Source organism: Cydia splendana, chromosome 8 (assembly GCF_910591565.1).
Source record: "Cydia splendana chromosome 8, ilCydSple1.2, whole genome shotgun sequence".
NCBI lineage: Eukaryota > Metazoa > Arthropoda > Insecta > Lepidoptera > Tortricidae > Cydia > Cydia splendana.
In genome coordinates, this window is record NC_085967.1 from 9,780,362 (window position 1) to 9,800,439 (window position 20,078).

At 36.4% G+C, this 20,078-nt stretch overlaps 1 protein-coding gene across 2 annotated transcripts in view; it reads right to left on the reverse strand.

The window, feature by feature from the left end:
* Nucleotides 1-2,809, reverse strand: part of LOC134792802 (5-hydroxytryptamine receptor) — a 65,280-nt gene extending 62,471 nt beyond the window's left edge. The window contains exon 1 of one of the 2 annotated variants that reach the window (XM_063764155.1): nt 2,429-2,809. The gene's annotated coding sequence lies outside the window, so the exon portion shown is untranslated. The remainder of the gene's footprint in view (nt 1-2,428) is intronic. The other variant, XM_063764154.1, reaches the window with a different exon arrangement.
* Between the last annotated feature and the right edge of the window lie 17,269 nt (nt 2,810-20,078).

A 20,078-nucleotide genomic window follows, 5' to 3' on the forward strand; every position in this document is an offset into this window, starting at 1 on the left:
TACCTAACAAATTTCAATATTGATTTGCCATGTTAGTTTCCTCGTAAATTGGAAATGGAATCCCTAATTGTCGAGGTCGGTAGGGTAGGATCGGCGGAAGGCCATATGTTACGCTAAACGACATTTAGCGCCTGTGCCGATGCCATTGCCTCAAATTAATGTAACGTGTCTTGCTACGCCTACGTGATTACGCGAGAGTAGCTACCCTTATATAGGGACATCCAATCAGGGACATTAGGGATTGAGTTAAATTTTTAATGTGGCGTAATAAAATTCTTCTTCTTCGTCGTTATCCTCACAGCTGAGGGTCGTGACCACCATAAGTAGCTCTATCTGTAAGAAGTCTCCAGGCTGGTCTGTTCTGAGCCTGATGAAGTGCGGACTGTGTGCCACTATTAATTGCCTCCAGGAGATCCTCTCCGTCCAGCGAGTTGGAGCTCTGCCTCTACTTCTTGTTCCTTGTAGGTAACACATGGTTCAACGTGAACTAGGGAATGCACTCTCGATCTCGCAATTTCAAGATCTCGCACGAATTTTCGAGATTCAATCTCGTTGACAGGAAATCTCGATTTTAGCAGTCTCGGTCGAGATCTTGATTAATATTTTCGAGATCTCGAACGAGATTGAAAGATTGATCCGTGTGTACTTTGTTTGGTGTAATCTTTTTGACCTTAGGTTCATGTTGTTGAGGCAGTGCTATTGTATGCGGCCGGCTTTATCTGAGTTAGCTGACGATAAAAGCACTGTGGCGCGCTCTGTGCGGAAAAATCGGACAAACTTAACGTACCCAGTCACAATTATTTATGATTTCTGCTCGCTTACCCTACATTTTTTGTAAGTTGCTGAGTGCTGGTCAAAAATATCAACTGAGCATATTACTGCCTCTGCTTACAATTTTTTAAATTAATAATAATTTTTGCCACTTTTTCATAATTACATGCAAATTAGAGCTACATATATATTATTTGTTTTTTTTTAATAAAAGTAGTTTTTTTATTAAATGTGGATTAATTTGTTGATCTTCAAAATAAAACATGACCTAGGTACTCTAAATAAGTAGTATGTACGGAATTCTTAGAAATTTTTGCTCAAAATAACACATTTTTAATTACTTTGTCAAATCTCGATCTCGTCGAGATTAATCTCGATCTCGAAAGTGTGGCGATCGAGATCTCGAAACACCCTATCTCGATTCATATTTTTCGTGGGAGATCTCGAATCGCCAATCTTGGTGCAAAATTGCATTCCCTAACGTGAACGGGCAAAAGGAAAAAAACACTTTTATTTTATACCAAGCATCAATTACTGGTAACTGTCGGTAAGTCACTTACTACTTACTTCTATGTCACTTCTATGTCGCTTCTATGTGGTTACTTCTATGTCATTGACGTAATGTTAACTTCGTTTTAGGATTAGAAAGAACTTGACAGAAGTAAGTATGAGGTTAAAAATAAGGGACAATATGCGGAAAAAACTCACATATATACAAACAAACATGAATGCTGAAAACAATACACTCTTTTTTTTGGGCAGTCGTGTAAAAATAGGCTATATTCGTGCCAGTTGCCTGACAAAATTCCTGCTCACTAACGCTAAAAACTAAGTGTAGCAAATCTTATATAACATTTGAAAAAGTTCAAATTTATTGTATTTATTTATTTTATTTTATTTAAATATTGGCCCCATAATACAAATACCTTACAGACTAACATACGTATTATCTGGTTGTTGGGTTATATGTTATATGCATTACTAGGTATCTTTATATAAATTTACTATCTTTAAATGTATGTATGTCACTTGATTATTAATTTGCAGTCTATTCCGGGTCTAGTCAATTAATACGAAAAATAAATGCTGTTGCTTATTATACCTAAGTAGAATTATCAAAGATGAATTATTCAAAGATTAATAATAAATTGGATACGAAAACAATTACTCTTAATCTCGGTGTTAATACGGACCACTGGGTTTCGTTCCAAATGGAGCATAATAATTCGGTTAAAATGAGTTGCAGATTTATTCAACACCGAAACGTTGTTTATTAGAGATTCCATCTAATCGTTTTATGAGAAATGTTAAGTTTATAAAACAGTCGCTTTCCAAGTAGGTACCCACTTCATGAAATTAATGTAAATACTAATACATTCAGAGAACATGCATATCATCTAGTAGAATCCAAGTAAGCAAGCATTTGTAATCCTAGGAGTCACGTAATACTCTACTCATTATCGTGTTACAAGCAATGAGTGCATATTATCGGAATCGGATACCAACTTTACGAGTAATACTGTAATATATGTTACACATCAATAGTTAATTATAATAATTGTCTTGTCTGCTCATAAAACATATGTATATTGTTGTGTATCTTAAAAGTGGTTGTAAACTTTAATAATCGCTGATAACTATAGCTTGTATACCGTACCTATATTGTGGTATGGGATGTCTCGGTGTGGGCAAGGCTGGTGGGGCGGCTACTACAACTGTACTACAGTCCGTGGGCGGGAGACGGGCCGTTTACCTCAGCTGTCCTTTCGTCTACTCGGCCGTACTTTAAATGCCGGTAAAGTCACATAAATATTGTTTAATCACAAAAAAGTCGAAGTAGAAGTGAAGATAAATAAGTGTTGCACCAATATTTAACAGTTGTTAGTTGTTTGGTGATCGCAAGGAGAAATGTTTACGGGTTGTTTTCGAGCGGCGGGCGCGTAGCGAGGCGCGTCCACCGCGCTCAGCGCGGCGCAACAGATACAGAGAGTAGGGCTCCCGCCGCCGCCGCCGCCCGGGTGCTGCGCTGCTCCGGCGGCGCGCGCCATGGCCCCCCGCGCCGGCTCTGACGTCACCACGTCAACCTTCCCGAAATCCACGATCGCGGCAAAATGAAATCGTTTCTAATGCAACGGGTAAGCTTTCCAAAGGTATATCATCTCAATGCGGCGCGACATGAGCATGAGCACAACTCATAGAGTAGGTAAATCTACCAGCGAATTAGGGTCCCATGGCGAAGTAACTTTCTCGAATCGTATTCACATACACAAGGAATAAAATTAGCACACCTAACAGGTATTCATTATTTAAAAAAAAATACTGCGTAGGCAGGTATAAAGTATACAATACGCACGTCCATTAACTATGCTCCTACAAATTAAATAACATATAAAGTTCTAATCTGTATGTTCCTACCAACATAATCTAATCTCTAGTAGGTATCTAGATCCAAAAAACATTATGTGATCAACTGAAGTGGTCCTTAGTCCCTACTCAATGAACGAGCCTTGATTAACTTACCTGTAGAAGGATCTGCTGATGGTCCCTTCTGAAATGAGATCCTAAAAGGCTATTCAATTGTGATTATTTCGTGCCTCTAGTAAATAAACACCAACAAAAACATAAATGTTAAATGAGAGCCAAGTTCAATTATTAAGAATATGTGTCGTTGTTGACTCGCCGAAAGAATAATTGATGCATTGAAAAAATATGTTCTATCGAGCACACATTAAAATGATTTCATTAAGATTAACTGCTATATACAATATCAACAAATGTACGTACGTATATACGTACGTAACATACGAACGGTAAAATTTACTGCTTTGTTCGATAGGCTCATATGGAACTGTTTAAAGCATTAAGCCTTAATGCAATTTCAATTTGTTTTAATGGTTTTTTTTTCTCAGTGTGGGTGCAAAGTTCTGTGCAGTGTAGAAAATCTTGAAATTAAAAAGGATTGGACTTGGCTAGTTTTTACCAACAAACAAAATTGTAGAAAAGTAACATAAACAATAATACATAGCCTATACGTAAAAACTAGCCCAAGTTGTGAAGGGGTCGTAAGTAGCTCGAAATGGTTCGTGTGATATTAATATTACACACGGTTGCTGCGTCGCCAGTTCCTTTTTCTTTGAACTTGGCTGGACACGCCGATAAGTGCTTATCTGACAAGATGTTGTTTGTCTATTTTTTATAAATACATATAATAACTTGACAATTGCACGCCGCAATAGACCTACATGCAATAAAATCTACCAAATTTCAGCGATGGACGCTTTTTTATGTTCGGTTAGGACTGTTTGAAATATGTAAGAAATTATTATTTTGCCGTGCGATGGTCAAGTAGGTAGGTAAGTTTAGTAGTTAGCTCATAATTATATATGTATAATAAAATTATATATCTCCATTAAATAGATCTCACAACTGTTTTGGCTGCGAGCTGCGAGACATGAAGTTTATTAAGTGTTACATTTTTGATGGGATGTTCTTTATTTAAAGATAAGTAGTGTAATTTGCGAGTACAACGATGCCTGTACTGTGCCTGTGCGATGGCTGTACTATAAACATCCTAGAGTATATTCAGACTTATCAAAATGTTTTGCGTGTCTAATTATCCTTTATTCCGCGTTATCTTATTTCTATCTTAAATCCACGCGGGATTCACGAGTCAGAAGTGAGCGACATGAACCAAATTAGCTCGTTTGTGCTAACAAGAAAGCATCCGTATCTGGCAAGCTTGAAAAGGAGTTTATAATAAATATAGTACCTCAGTTGGGACAAACAATAGCGGGTGGACGTGTGCTGGTGACGTTTGCAAGTTAGAGCACAATTGTCGACTACCTCCCACAGACCTGTATTTGAAAAAAATAAATATGTCATTTAATCACACCAAAATATACACTTTACCATACACAGTTTGTATACGAGTTCCGAGAAAGCAATGTCCCCAACGTCGCGGACCTAGATACCCGGTGAAGACCAGCCCGCTTCCTCAGACCTCGAATCCATCATCTTCGTGTGTGATATAGACTTTGGGTGCTCCATATCAAACATATAATTTTGAAGAAAAGTACCACTTTATTATCTGTTTAACGCCAGTTTGAAATTAATAATTGATACAAATCCATAGGTACTTGCTCTGTTTCAGCTTATACACGTGCATTTTTTTTAAAGTTTCCAAAAAGTTAGAAAAGCTCTCGGAAATGTCCGGATTAAACAAGAAATAAAAATAAAAAAATCCATTGTTGTACCGTATTTGTTCCATGTCAAATTACGCAATTTTGGAAACTTTCTGACGGCACATCAGTCCCTACTCCATCCAGTGGGTTGATGGTCTGTGGAGCGCAATAAACCGGCTTTGTCAGACGTTTAATCCACTTAAGAATTGGTTGCAGCGCTGTTTAGGGACGACTCGTCCTTTTGTCGCTCGAGACACATTGCTTCCGACAGGACCCACGCCGCCGTCGGTCGGCACATTTTTTAATCAATCAAATGTATGGCGTTTCCTTATATTACAGATACAGTTCGTACTATATTCCGACTAAGTGCCTACCTATTACCTAAGGTACCTGTAAATTTCAATAATTACATCAGTATATTTTGTTTGTATTGTGTTTCTAGTCTATTGGACTATGGAGAGTTGATGGAATCTTAAATGAACTAGGACCTAGTTACTAGGTTATGGGTTGGAAGCAATAAGTAGAGTAGGTAAAAACTGGGCTCTGGGATAAGAAACCGGACGTCTGCCTAATAAAACGGTATGCAATTTTATTTCACATATTTTATGTTGGTATTTTATTACAATTGTTAAAGGTAATTTATAGGGAACCATTCCCAGCAATCCCAGGTAAAACTAAATTGGCTTTATTATGAAGAAACGGACAATACAGAGTCTCATCTCATCACCTATTAGAAAATATTATAAGCACTAATTAAATTCTAGTAAATATCAAGTAACATTGTAATAACAACTTCGTTTGATTACTAATAAATAATAACCTGTAAATAAACAATGAGCCATTTTCGAGGGAGGGCGTTTTTGAAAGGCTTTACAGTGACATAAATATCTTAAAAGGGCCCAGCGGGGTTCTTAAGCTACTTACGCCGAGCAAATGTCTATCTATAAAGTATTAGGTACTGCTGTGGTTTCAGTAATGTCTATACAGTACCAAAGTTATTTCGCTCTGCCACAGAATATTTATGTAATGAAAAGGGTTCACTAACAGGAACATGTGGAAACGTATTTAAATAAACGGTGCTTATTCATACCCTTTCCTATTCTATTATTTATTTATTTGCTCTTTTCAATAAAGCTTAATTTTATTATTTACCTATATGTAGTACTAGCCTCTGCCTGCGGCTTCGTCAGCACATAGGTAATATATATTCTTAATATAATATATGGTAATGATATTTCGGTATATTATTATGAACGTAATTATGTTTGGAGCGGTGGTGGCCGAGTGGATATGACGTCCGACTTTCAATCCGGAGGGCGCGGGTTCAAATCCTGGCTCGTACCAATGAGTTTTTCGGAACTTATGTACGAAATATCATTTGATGTTTACCACTAGCTTTTCGGTGAAGGAAAACATCGTGAGGAAACCTGCATACATCTGCGAAGAAATTCAAAAGGTGTATGTGAAGTCCCCAATCCGCATTGGGCTAGCGTGGGGACTATAGCCCAAGCCCTCTCGCGCATGAGAGGAGGCCTGTGCCCAGCAGTGGGACGTATATAGGCTGAAATGATGATGATGAATTATGTTTGGACACACACTGTAAAATGTGAACGTTAATGTGAATTTCCATTTCATATTTCAATTAGATGTGGTTTGTGTCGACTAACTTAATCACAGTATTTACGTATATTTTATGTACCTATTTTATATAACTTTCAATTATGGGCTGACATAGGCTAATGTTGTTTATCAGTCGGTTTTTAGGGTTCCGTACCCAAAGGGTAAAAACGGGACCCTATTACTAAGACTCCTCTGTCCGTCTGTCCGTCCGTCCGTCTGTCACCAGAGGGGCTACCGCGAAAACCGAAATTCGCAAATTGCGGGGATCTTTCTCTTTTACTCCAATGAAGGCGTAATTAGAGTAACAGAGAAAAATGCCCGCAATTTGCGAACTTCGATTTTTGCGGTTATAGCCCAGGCTGTATATCATGAACCGTGGTAGCTATAGGCAGTTGAAATTTTCACAGATGATGTATTTCTGTTGCTGCTATAACGACAAATACTAAATTCAGAATATAATAAATATTGGGTCTCCCATACAACAAACGTGATTATTGCCGTTTTTTGCGTAATGGTACGGAACTCTTCATGCGCGAGTCCGACATGGACGGTTTTTTAAAGCTATACCGATGTGGCTTAAGTCAAACTTTATCATTGCATTATTTTTATTTTTAAGAAAATACGGGAGACTTCCAGAAAACCTTTGGGTACCTACTTTAAAAGTATAATTTCCAGAACAAAGACGTTCTTTACATATTTTATCGTCCCGTGGGACTGTTTACATAGATACTAAAAAGGAAAGTGACAGCGACGTCATCATTCAAGCTGATGGTGTTTTATACAGGGTGTGTCTGACCATGAGGCTTTAAATCTAGGGCTCGATTCTACTCACTAAACTCAGCTACTTTTATTATGGCACCATCCCCGAAATCCCGAAATTTTTTTTTCTTTTTCATACATTTTGGCTGATCAGATGTCGACGTTTTCTATGGAAAAGCCAAAAATTTTTCCCCGATTTTAGGGTTGGTCCCATAGTAAAAGTAGCTCAGTTTAGCGAGTAAAATCAAGCCCTGGATTTAAAGTGTAACGTAGACATTTTCTTAAATTTTAAATTAATATTTTTGGGTTGAATTCCTTTTCTTATTTCGACGATTTTAACAATATCCCAAACTAACTCGATTGGTTGTACTTATTTGCATAATCTGTTGCATTCAGATGCACCTCTTTATGCTTATCTGTTGTCGGGGTTGTCATACGAGTAAAAATAATTAAAACTTGAGATATTTAGGTTGTCACTCCAGGATAACTTTGTATGATTTAGATATGTTTTTTAGGTAAGAGAGAATTTAGATGTTAAATAAAACATAGGAATTACAGACTCCAAAAAGGGGGCTCTGAAATGAAACTTTATTAGATTTATTGGTAAAATATATTTCTTAGGCTCAGGAGTGAATTGTAAAATAAATCAGTCAGAATTTTCGTAGGATTTGTATCTTCAAGGGATTGGCACCCTACTTTTGTTTTGGCCTTTTGTACTCAACATATGAGGAGGTCATTTTGAGATGACATGCACTTTTGATGTGTGGACCCTCCGGGGACGCACGCTCGCATGAGTACTATTTGTGGTGAGACCACACATTCGCCATGTTGGTCGAAATGCTGGAAGCAGCTCGAGTCCTTCGGTGTGCTCCACTGAGTAAGTACAAATGGAATTTAGGTGTGATCAACTCCACAATGGCGCGAAACGTTGTGGGTTCGTCCTTAACCAGGTTTTTGGTTCTTTACAGAGTTGACTCCTGCTCGAGGGTTGGGAGTGCTCCGCCAGAAGTCCTAACAGCTTCCAGTGCGGTGAGCTAAATTTCCAATTGTTTCATATTTTCTTTAGCGGCCATTAAGGCGTCGGCTAATGTATCCATTTCTCGGTTTACAGGAGCCGGGAGCTTGTGAATTTTTTTGGAAGAGCTTTCGATTTCTTTTGGAATTCATTTGAAGATGTTTAGAAGTTGTAATATGAGGCTGTGGGATCTGTACCACGCCATCTGCAGCGGCCGGCTCCAACCAGGTTAGCGGCCAGCTTCCCGGGGAAAGGCGAGTTCGCTCCCCGCTGCTGCAGTTCCAGCAGCAGTTTTTGAGGTCGGTCTGTTGCATAACTTTTGAGTGGCATCCGCCACCAACTACAAATTTAAAATGGTTAATTATAACTTAATTTTATTCAGTTTGAAGTTTTGAAAGTTCTGGTGCATAAAACTTAGGTATTTCGAAATTTAGTTTTTAGTTTTTAATTAATGGGTGTAAACCCTTATAACTAGAACCTGTGAAGCGACCCAGCTTTACCACTGAGCATTTAACAGTAAATGATTAGATTAATAAAGTTTGTTAGATATAAATTTGTTTAATTGTTTCTCCTCCTAGCTTTCCTGCAGCAAGGTTTCCGTTTAGTCTATTTAATTTAATTTTGATTTAATTTTATTTTGTTAACATGGCTGTTTCCATTTTCCACAAGCCGGAGCTTTTCATTTATTATTTTACCCCCTTTCAAAACAGCCGTGTTACAATGGCGCCCAAGGTTTTTCATGTTTTTAAATAATTACTTGCTGGAGGAAAAGCATAGATGTTTTTTATGCACCAGAAAATCATTTTGTTTAACTCACCTTTTGTAGAGTATTTTGTTACATTGCAAAGATGTTTTAGGTATTGCATACCATAATTTGGGCATTTGCCTACATTTCTGTTGAATTTTGTGCACAATTACATGTAATTTTTCTGAAAACGAGTGAATTTTGTATGACACATTTTGAGGTTATAAAAATTTGCTGACTTGACAGATGTCAAAGCACATGTTGCATTTTTAGTCAATTTGGATACTATGTTGAAGTTTTGACACTAGTATTTCGTTTGGTTTCACATTTAACATTTTAATTTCAATTAAAAGTAAAAATGTTGTATTTTATAACATAAAAAAAGAGAACACAATTTTGCCACTTGGGATCACATGTAATATTTGTATTTAGTTTAGAATTTCATATTTTAAGAGAAAGATTTGTGAATTTTAATAGAAACTTGTCACTTTATTATTTTTATATGTTTGCTGGAACTGCATTTTTTTCAATAGTTTGTATATAAATTTTGTAACTTTTTACACAGAGATTTGTTTTGTACAGTTAAGCCTAAAGGCATAGTAATTTCACCACATACCAAGCATTGTTAAGGAAAACAATAGTTAACACAATTAACATAATTTAATTTCATTTTATTACACAGCACATTTGTTGTAAAGATGAAGCACCAGAAATTTCAATGCAGTAGCATATTTAGTATATTAAAGTTGAAACGCAACACTCAATTTCACAGCTTATTGATAATAATTTATTTAGGAAGGTCAATGCCAATCAGGAGCTTATCCTAGGTCCAAGCAGCTGTGGAAGCGGTGTCGGCATTTTGTTTTTCAGAGCTCTCCGCATAGCCGCAGGGGAACCAGTTTATTATAGAAGTATGGTCTGGCAGTAGTGTCCGGCAAGCTTCTTGTGGTGTTTCATAGTGATTTAAACTTCTGAAAGATTGAAGATATTCTTCTTTGGCGTGCTAGCGCATTCAGTTCCAGAACAATAGACATCATTTAATTTTCAAAATTAGCAATTCCTGTGATCTGGCTGTCCAGTTGTAGAAATGGCTGGATGTTTTTTGTTTTTGTAGTGGTAATATATCCAAAGTCAGCACGGTTTTGATGTAATCTGTAACAATTTCACTTAAATTTTGAGGTATGCAATACATTTTTGGTTAGTTTATTTCATTTGGCTTTGCAATGACATTTAGCGTTTATTTTGAAGGGAGAGGGATAATCGTGTGAAATAAGATGACTCCTGATCTCATAATTTAGTGTTTTACCTGTATTTTTGGTAGTTTTCGATTAACTCTGAGTCGAGTTTTGAGTCGCTGAAATCGACATTTATTTAGCGGTTTCGAGTTTTTAATGGTACTCCACACGACTTACGACTTGTGTTTCATATTAAATGGTAATTTTCCAAATATAGAATGGTATTTACAACCAAAATTTTACTCTTGTGATTTAGTTTAAAGTGCAAAGTAATTTTTTAATGCATAAAATTGTTTTTTTTAAACACAGAGACGTCACTAGGGTGCGTTCGGAAACGCGTAATTTTTAGTAATGTTTGCTTTATTTCGTAACGAGTTCGGCGTTAAAAAAATAAAAAACGCTCGTTTTTTTTATGGGATTTTGAAATTTGTTAGAATATTGATATTTATTTAGTTAAATACAATATAGTTAAATTGGTTTAGAACGTTACGAGATTTGGTTTTAGTCAGGTTTTAGTACTCAAATTTAATGAGATAAATTAATTTGAAGTAGTTTTTTTAATTCGGCCAAGATTTTAGTTTAAAATTTCGTTTTGAGATTTGGCGGGAATTTCGAATAAGGCTCGTGGCATGTTTTGGATTTTGACACAAGTTGGGCCCCACGTTGGGCGCCAATGTAACACGGCTGTTTTGAAAGGGGGTAAAACAATAAATGAAAAGCTCCGGCTTGTGGAAAATGGAAACAGCCATGTTAACAAAATAAAATTAAATCAAAATTAAATTAAATAGACTAAACGGAAACCTTGCTGCAGGAAAGCTAGGAGGAGAAACAATTAAACAAATTTATATCTAACAAACTTTATTAATCTAATCATTTACTGTTAAATGCTCAGTGGTAAAGCTGGGTCGCTTCACAGGTTCTAGTTATAAGGGTTTACACCCATTAATTAAAAACTAAAAACTAAATTTCGAAATACCTAAGTTTTATGCACCAGAACTTTCAAAACTTCAAACTGAATAAAATTAAGTTATAATTAACCATTTTAAATTTGTAGTTGGTGGCGGATGCCACTCAAAAGTTATGCAACAGACCGACCTCAAAAACTGCTGCTGGAACTGCAGCAGCGGGGAGCGAACTCGCCTTTCCCCGGGAAGCTGGCCGCTAACCTGGTTGGAGCCGGCCGCTGCAGATGGCGTGGTACAGATCCCACAGCCTCATATTACAACTTCTAAACATCTTCAAATGAATTCCAAAAGAAATCGAAAGCTCTTCCAAAAAAATTCACAAGCTCCCGGCTCCTGTAAACCGAGAAATGGATACATTAGCCGACGCCTTAATGGCCGCTAAAGAAAATATGAAACAATTGGAAATTTAGCTCACCGCACTGGAAGCTGTTAGGACTTCTGGCGGAGCACTCCCAACCCTCGAGCAGGAGTCAACTCTGTAAAGAACCAAAAACCTGGTTAAGGACGAACCCACAACGTTTCGCGCCATTGTGGAGTTGATCACACCTAAATTCCATTTGTACTTACTCAGTGGAGCACACCGAAGGACTCGAGCTGCTTCCAGCATTTCGACCAACATGGCGAATGTGTGGTCTCACCACAAATAGTACTCATGCGAGCGTGCGTCCCCGGAGGGTCCACACATCAAAAGTGCATGTCATCTCAAAATGACCTCCTCATATGTTGAGTACAAAAGGCCAAAACAAAAGTAGGGTGCCAATCCCTTGAAGATACAAATCCTACGAAAATTCTGACTGATTTATTTTACAATTCACTCCTGAGCCTAAGAAATATATTTTACCAATAAATCTAATAAAGTTTCATTTCAGAGCCCCCTTTTTGGAGTCTGTAATTCCTATGTTTTATTTAACATCTAAATTCTCTCTTACCTAAAAAACATATCTAAATCATACAAAGTTATCCTGGAGTGACAACCTAAATATCTCAAGTTTTAATTATTTTTACTCGTATGACAACCCCGACAACAGATAAGCATAAAGAGGTGCATCTGAATGCAACAGATTATGCAAATAAGTACAACCAATCGAGTTAGTTTGGGATATTGTTAAAATCGTCGAAATAAGAAAAGGAATTCAACCCAAAAATATTAATTTAAAATTTAAGAAAATGTCTACGTTACAATAGCCCCATGATCAGACACAGGGTGTATAGACTCGGCATCGGCAGCGTACGTACGCTACCTTACCTCAACTCAACATACAAAGCCTGTCGGATTTATTCCCAAAATATTTGGTAAGGTACTGTCAGGCCAATTCAAGTTTTAGCATTCGATCTGTTTCCGATATGAGAGCAAATTCAGCGACTTGCTGAGACTCGTAGTCGGACGTTATACAATTTATACATTTCTAAAGTGACACAATAGTAGCGCACTAAGTACTGTCTTAATATTTACTTATAGGTAATATTTATATTTTTGCCTTCACAAGTAGGTACTACACTAGTAAGGTTGTTAATATTTACCTAACTAATAATTTAATAAATGCCCTAAACAGAGAATCATACGTGTCAACATGCATCGTGCGTGGCTCTGCATCAGCAAGTCAAGTAAGTACCAAAGCGGAAAATTCTTCGTCCGGCACTTGCTAAATCTGCCCGGTGAACTAATTATCAGTTATTTACCTATTTTTCTTCGTTTTATGTCTTAACTAGCGACCTGTCCCGGCTTCGCACGGGTTAACAAATTCACCTAAACCTTCCTCAAGAATCACTCTATTGATAGGTGAAAACCGCATGAATATCCGTTCAGTATTTTTTGAGTTTATCGCGAACATACAAACACACAGACAGACGCGGCAGGGGATTTCAATACCTCGATTAAAGTAATCAATACATGTTCTTATTTAGTACTTACGAAGTGGTGTTTTCCTTTTAAGCGCGGCGTGATAAATAAATTTAACGAGAATTATACGGTTTCCAAAAGGTCAGATTTGTTCGGACGCCTAATACGTAATGCTCACCCAATGTTGCAGATAATACTAATTGAATGTTAATTTTATGGGGAGAATGCGGATCACGGGTATTTTTAGGGTTCCGTACCCAAAGGGTAAAACGGGACCCTATTACTAAGACTCCGCTGTCCGTCCGTCCGTCCGTCCGTCCGTCCGTCTGTCACCAGGTTGTATCTCACGAACCGTGATAGCTAGAGAGTTGAAATTTTCACAGATGATGTTTTCTGTTGCCGCTATAACAACAAATACTAAAAACAGAATAAAATAAAGATTTAAGTGGAGCTCCCATACAACAAACGTGATTTTTGACCGAAGTTAAGCAACGTCGGGCGGGGTCAGTACTTGGATGGGTGACCGTTTTTATAGATAATGGTACGGAACCCTTCGTGTGCTAGTCCGACTCGCACTTGGCCAATTTTTTTATTTTTTATTGGTTTACCAGTAACTAGTACACTGACGCATACATACATTTATTAAATCCTTAATAACTAAGAGCTTAGTGTACAATAAAATTGAGGTAAACACTGCATGAAAATTAATAGTACATTACTACAGAGGCCGGGACGAAAGGGGTTGCCGGCCGAAGACATATAGACGGCCGAGCGAAGCGAGGCCGGATAGGTCTGAGCGCGGGCAACCCCATTTCCCGCCGAGGTATGTATAGTGCTTTTCTCAAACATGCAATGAAATAAATAAAATAAAAAATCCACAAAACCCAAGTTTTATTTATAGAAAAAACTAAAAGTAAAGTACACCCAAAATATAACCAACACGTACCTATATCATTATCACGCGTATGTTTTACACGAGTCGTGTATTTTTACTACCCGTATATTTTCATGTATCTTTGATTTTTTCGCCTTGTATCCGTCTGACTGTCGTTTTCGTCACATAAGTTTACAGAGTCTTTCATGTTGATATCATGTTTCACATACATCGTTGCTTTATGCACGGAGTAAATAAGTATAATTTCCACAGTGTTGACGAATTTGTAGTTACATTCATTTAAAATATGCCACAAAACTGTTTCTAATAAACTGTAAGCCATTTTTCTTAGTTTCTCAAATAATAAAATTGCCATAAGCAACCATATACATACTTCGTCTTTGACTTGGCGGCAGAGGCAGCAAGTTATTAAAATCAATTCTGATTACGCTGCCAATTCCAACGCCTACGATTACAATTAATATTAATTTCATTATTTCGTTGGAACTCATATTAAAGTCAAAAAATTAAGAACGCACCATAAATCCAATAAAACAGAATGAATATTTTTCAACTTTACCTCCATAACAATTTAAAAAATATAACTACGCGTGTTTGAGTAGACCTTTTTACCGCTAACGTTTAGATGAAATATTTTAAATGTTTTTATTTGTGTAGTTAAATTTATAATTTAAAATTATAAAATTATAGAATGTATTATTTATTAAGTTCATGTTGATTTTATACAAATAAAACTGCAAATTATAGCAAACATTGTTTTTTGTTTTTTTTTATAGGCGTAGTGGCAGAGTGTCATTACGAACCATAAAGCAAATACTGCCTCTAGTTTTTTTTTAATGGATGAATGCCACGATGCTGTGTCACAAATATCTGTGAAATGAAAATTAAAAAAGAGGACTTTGCCGGCCTAGGCCTGCAAGATGTGTATGAAATGCCATTAACGACCTTTTGTCCTAGCCGCACCTGAAACGTCATACTTCGCAGCCTATTATAAGGAACATAACATCAATATTTCATTGCATGATTGAGAAAAATGTATTACCAAAAGAAAATTTAATTACGAACTAATTACTGAGGTACGAGCAACGTTAGCGACTGTAAGGTAAATGTTAATCGCATCTCACCGTCGGGTAGGAATCAATATCGCGATTATATCGCTCGTTAGCAGAGCCGACGTTGCATATAAACGGAGGTGACGGCCTCATGAAATCTCGCCCTAAATTAGATACTGTCCACTCCCCGTGGGACGGTATTTCGTCCTCATTCAGCGAGAAAGGGATGCTCGTAAAAAATCCGGACTTAGTTTTATATCATAAAGTTGCTAAAATGCAACCAACGTATCAGTCGTCGTCGTGTCGTATGTTCAATTTACCTATACATTAAATTCCTTTTTTTTTGTTCCGCTGTTTCTTTGTACATTTAGCATGTATCGGATATAGTCAGATTAAAACGTGACCTATTTTACGTATTTAGGTATGAATTGTGGTATTGATTTAGTGTTCCAGTCACCACAAAAGTAATATGGAACTATGTAGGTATCTTGTATCAAAAATAAAAGTGGTCGTTATAGCTGACAATACTGCAGGTCCTTTTTTTAGTTATGAATATTATTGGTAATAAATGTCTTGTAATCAGCCACTTTTTCACAAGAATTGAGTTTTCTTAAAAATATTTTTATCGTAACCAGTAAACAAGATCTTATACTTACCCACTAATTATTTTCCATTAGGAAGCCCAACCCAAGTAACACACAAGCAGGATAATAGAGTAAAATTATCATCTTATTCAAATTAAGATTGCATAAATTTTGTGTATAAGCGGTGGAAATTACTAAATTCGGAATAAGAAAATATGTGGGCCTAGTGGGGCTTATATACCAATAAATGCTGAATAAATTTTGCATAGTATCGGTTTTGCATATTAAAGCTGAATAATACTTATTTCTTACACAGTTAGTCAGATATTATATTCAGCTTAAAGCATTTGTGGTTACTAAAAGCTGCATAATAGCAGCAATTAGCTGTATATATTCTGTGTTGTGAGATATTAAGCAGACAATATTAAGAAAAATGTGATAGTGGCTACTAAATGCTGAAAAGAAGCGTCGGTGAAGACTTTCAACTGTATAAAAGCGGTTGCAGTTTCTGTTTTAACGCTAGTTTTTGAATAAAGGTGGACGCTGTAATGAAATCCACATCTTATTTGTTATTCAGTAACTGCATATATGGGTTAATTATGGCTTTTATAGACATAACGTCTGAATAATAAATACTAAAACAACACTTATACTTAAGTTATAGCGATTTTAGTACACATATACTATCTTTCCTTGCTAAAAGCTGCAAAATGAACGCAATGAGAAGCGCTATTCAAACTACTGCTTAGTATCAACAAGTGCGCGGTGGAGAGGGTTCCGTAGCTTTATACACGGTCAACAGTGCTACTTGAGCCTGATTGCTTTGAGCTTGAGCGTGTTTTTATTTTATTTTGAACGCATCTTGCGTATTTATTCTTTAATCCAATCATTATTTAAAAAATTTGAGGTTTAGTTTTCTTAATAATTCTCTTCGATTGGTTATTTTACACAAGATGCATTGTCGTTTTAATGACGTAAAACAATTGCTAGCTACCATCGTAAACAATGTTAACTGACCATTTGCATACCTTACCGCAACGAGATAAAGTTTACCAATGGCCATTTAAGGTTGTTGCTAGTTGGCAAACAAGGTGTCAAACGCTAGTTATTGATATTGTTGCATTAAAAACTTGAAGACTGGACTGGGTATGAGAAAAATAAAATAACACCCCCATTAAAATATAGCGAAATCGATTCTCCTGTCGATTTTGAACATACTGTTTTTAGGTTTCAAGTGGGTCTACTCATACCCATCCCACACTATACTCGTACTCATACCTAAACAATACTGCCCATACCAAACTATACTTGTACTCATTCATACCCGTGATACCCGCTACTAATATACCCGCACCTTCGCACCTATACCATATTCATATTCATACCATACTCGTAACCATACCATACTCATACTATACACATCTTCGTACTCACGTCGTACATCTTTGCGTATACCTTTACCTACTACATATTTGTCGGAACTGATAACGGAAAAAATAACTGTGTAATCTGCCGTGCCCCCAGATTTATCATATAACTTAAATATTATATCGCGTTTATAATACTAGTAGGAAGTAGGATTGAATATTACCCGTGTTACATACCTATAATGTTTCTCATCAAACTAGTGAGGATCTATGTGGTTTTTACTATTTGTGTATAGAACCCTAATAGGCTTTAAGATTGAGAAAACAATTACTATTATACTGATCTTATTCAAAACTTGTTGTTCTAAAACCATTATTATCTAACATGTAGCTTAGTAACGCGAATAATGTGAATGCTTATTCAGAACTTTAGGACAATAATAGCTGTGGCAGCAGCTTATATTCAGCACAGTCGGACGCCATTACGGTTGCTCATATTCTAACCTCTACAATTATATAGGAATTGAAAATGAACTGAAAAACCCATTTTTATTCATTTATAAAACTAGTTTTATCGTAGCATAACTTGTTAAAGTACATTTTCTATCACTAAAACATCAAAACACCGCAAAAAAATTACAAATTTGAAAGTGGAGTAGGTAATTTTCTATATTTACTTTTTAAACAGTGCATTATTTACGCGGCGCTTTAAAATTTTAAATAAAATGTATATATATATTAACAGTAAAGTCGCATGCGCAATGAAATTGAAGTTATGTAAACATCAAATAAATATATGGGTGATGTCCTCCTTATTTTGTAAGTATTCACTTCAGAAACTATACACTTTGACACGAGTTCACAAATTAAAATGGAAGACAAATCATTGATTTAACACAAATATCTGAATATATTTTCTGTAAAAATGCACTTTGGAACCAAAAGCTTCATAACGTGTGAATAACTGATGCATTGTGTACAAAGCTGGATAACTTTGGTTTAAAAGCGGTATAGAAGCTTTTGACAGCCTCTATACAAGTGTTATTCAGCGATTCAGTGTGTGGGCACACACTTATACAGCTATTACATTACTGTTATTCAGTATTAAGCGGCGTGGGCACTGCCCACTTTGCGCCCAAACCTTCTGTATAACGTCTGTATTAGCGCTTATACAGACGATATACAGCTACCTTATTCAGCTTACAGTACGGCATGCTCTATTATTCAAACAATAATCAGCTACTTTTGTGTTACTTGGGAATGGACGACTAGCGGAGAATGCCGGAACTTTAATATATCATACCTAATTAATTTAATATTTTTAATTGTCCTAACTGAGAGTGCGATTAAAGGCGAAAATCGCACTTTCGATTAGGACAATATAAAACTAAAACAAATGTAATGAACACGCTTACAATAACCCTTTTTGCAAGGTTCAAAAGATGCAAAATAATTTTATTGTACTTAAAAAATACAATAGGTACTTGTGTAAAAAATGTCCCATATTATTTATTTACTAGACGGGCCCGCAGCTCCGCTCGCGTAAATGAAATAAAGAGTTTGTCTTATGTTTAGTTAAATACCGATATTATTATGTATTGAACCCTGCCAGGGTTTATAACTGTGATAGGGACTTCTTATTTGTAACCGATATTTGGATAACTTACTTCGCAAATTTCTCAAAAAATTATGTGATTTGATAAAAGGCAAGATTGTATTTTTTCATCTACGTAGGTATTTATTTAAAATTTGTTTCAACATAAAATTATGGGGTTGCATTTGAATTACGCATTATAGGGAGGGGGGAGGGAGTAGGACCCCCCCCCCCCCCCGAACCCATCCCCAAAGTTAGGAAATCAATAGTTACCACGACAATATTAATTTTTTATTTTTTGAGGTTATGTTCAATAATATTGGGTCCTTACCTATGAAATTGGCGTTTTTGTTCATAGATATAAGTCTGATCCTAGTTTTTTTTTTTTTACAAAAGTACATACACAATTACAATAAAACTACAGTGCACTCAATAAACAACGATTTTACATACAATTAATTGTTATTTTTTATTGTTAAGTGTTCAGAATTAAGCCTTGAAAATAGGTCTTTTCATGTGCTGTCGGTTCGAGTATTAAAATTACTTATATTTTTCTAATGGTACCAATTTTCAAGAAATGGAGATATTGAAAACATACCTTAAAGGTGTCAAAAATTAATGGAAAAATTTTGTTTGGTTTGAATTAGCCATCAAAAAAATATCCGCAAAATTAATTGTATGGAAATTCGTGTTTCGTTGAAATTCTCCGTACAAAACGCCAATTTCATAGGTAATGACCTAATACAACCAAAGCGTACGAAAGGGTAACCTATTTGGAATTTTGTATACATATTTTTGAGCACTTTGTCCGTATACATGGTTTTGACCACTTTGTCCGTATACATGTTTTTGACCACTGTATTTCTTTTTTGACAGCGAGTCGGGTGTGTTGTGAACGCAAGATACCTAACACTCCTCCTCGCTTCGATCGTCGTCGTACCTAACGGTGACTGTGGCACTGTATTTCGTTTTTGACAGCGAGTCAGGTGTGTTGTGAACGCAACTTCAAACACGTATAAAAAAACTACGCGTCTCCTAGACACAAATCGGGTGTCATTTGAAAGGGGTGACCAACCCCTATAAAACGCCACCCTTCCCCCCGCCCCTCCCTATAATGCGTGATTCAAATGCTAACCCAAAATTATTATTTATTTTTATAAGCCCAATTGCAAACACGTTCATTAGAACAATTTCCGCCTTAAGACGAATATGTACGACCACCACGGCCCATAAATCGCATTTTCATACAAATGTAAATAGTCCCCATTTCCCTGTCTGGATATTGACATTACTTACGACGGCTAAGGTGACGCAACGACCGAAAATGAGTCCTGGCTTCCGACACCAGATCACACCATGTTTCCCGGTCTTGCGATAGCTCTCGCCAGTCGCCATGGCCGAGGTTGATCAGATCTTGAGCAACCCTTGAGCTCCAAAATATCTGAGCATGCACTT